The 1,878-nt window shown below is 40.0% G+C and overlaps 1 pseudogene; it reads left to right on the top strand.

The window, feature by feature from the left end:
* The first annotated feature begins 610 nt into the window (after positions 1-610).
* LOC123835942 (small ribosomal subunit protein eS12-like) lies at positions 611-986 on the top strand (annotated as a pseudogene).
* The last annotated feature ends 892 nt before the right edge of the window (positions 987-1,878 follow it).

Genomic DNA, 1,878 nt, shown 5'->3' on the forward strand with positions numbered 1-1,878 from the left:
ACTCCATTATAAAAGTTAATGCAGAGGCCAATGGAACAAAATAAATTTTCATTAAAAAAAGTAATTAATAAGAACTTTGCTGTCTGTGTTCCTAAGTCTGATCTCCCCATTAGAATTAGTTATTCAGTCTTCCATTTTGGAACTTGCTTACTTTCTTTTTATATAACACAAAGAGCCATTATCATTTAATTAAAACTATACCATTAAATAGCTGACCTTTCACTTCACAAGACTTGGTGCTAAGTCTGATTCCAATTCCAAGTTTAAAGTGCACTTAGCTGAAGGCAGAGGTATGTCTGTGAGTCTCAGATTCAGGGAACTGGCTTTAACGCAGCCCTTTGTGAATTAAGGTTTTCTGCCTAAACACTGACTCGGACTGTACATCTTTAGGTATTGCTGCAACTCTAAGTCACAGATTTGATTGAGAGTGTTAAATCTCATGGGCAGGCACAAAGCTATCCAAGAAATATTCTGAAATACTGATTAAATTTGCAATTCCAGCTCTTTCCCTGCCGCCAACGAGTTGCGCGGAGGCAGAAGGTCGCGTGCAGGCAGAAGGTCGCGCGCAGTCAAGACTTTGGCTACACTTGCAATCCACTGCCAGGCGGAGGAAGGCATTGCTGCCAGAGGTGTAATGGACGTTAATACTGCTTTACAAGAGGTGCTGAAGATGGCCCTTGTCCACGATGGCCTAGCACGTGGAATTCACGAAGCTGCCAAAGCCTTAGACAAAGCCCGTCTTTGTGTGCTTGCATCCAACTGTGATGAGCCTATGTATGTCAAGTTGGTGGAGGCCCTTGTGCTGAACACCAAATCAACCTAATCAAGGTTGATGACAACTAGGGGAATGGGTAGGCCTCTGTAAAATTGACAGGGAGGGAAAACCCCGTAAAGTGGTTGGTTGCAGTTGTGTGGTGGTTACGAACTATGGCAAAGAGTCTCAGGTGAAGGATGTCATCGAGGAATACTTCAACCTCAAGAAATGAACAAATAAACTTGGTTCTTATTACCCCCCCCCAAAAAAATCGCAATTCTACAGAATCATAATTTCTGAAAGTATTCTCCAAATGAAAGTCAAAGTTAAATGCATTCTGAAAATTTGCCAAAAGTATAATAAGCTTAATAACTAACAAACATTTTTTTTAATTTTATAAGATTAAGATTACTGATCAGAGGACATGATCATTTTCCTAGCTATAAATATACAGTCAAGTTACCTTCCAAAAATATGAGTGGTAGGTTCTTTTCTGTGTGTTAAGTTCTTTTTTTATTTGGATTTTTGGCTCCTTTTGGTCTTTTAACTTACACTTAAATGTTAAGATGAAGCCATTCCCACAATACGTTAACATATTCATCTCTCAAATACATGAAGCAAAATATCTCCACAGCACCCTCCTAAGACAGCTACAGAGATCCGGAAACAGCCCTGATTCTGTGCCTTCTGAAACCTGGTGAGCAAAGTCTTCTAACACATACATGTTTTATTAGTCTGTTGCTTGCAATCAACAACTTCTACCTGATACATCTCCCCACGTGTAGAACACTTGCAGATAATTTACCTACCTTTCTATCTGGACCTTAAGCCACAAAACAGTAAAGGTGAATTAAGACAGACCCAAGACAGAGAAGGGTGAGCAAGTAAATATTTGGCAATGGGGTTCCATTTCTTTGAAGACTTGACTTAAGTAGAGATGAATGGACTTGCAGAGTAATATCCTCAAAGAAACTGTGGCGCAAGCCAAGCTACTCATGCTGTTTGACAAGGTCCAAGTATGGGGGACGATCCTGAAAAACAGGAGACTCCACAGCTGGCTCCTGCTATTCTCTTTCATTTTGTTTATGGCAATCTTTATAATTGTGGGAATATTTCTGGGGTTT

Source organism: Mirounga angustirostris, unplaced genomic scaffold, assembly GCF_029215605.1.
Source record: "Mirounga angustirostris isolate CCGP_5_RB_7025 unplaced genomic scaffold, mMirAng1.0.hap1 SCAF_12, whole genome shotgun sequence".
NCBI lineage: Eukaryota > Metazoa > Chordata > Mammalia > Carnivora > Phocidae > Mirounga > Mirounga angustirostris.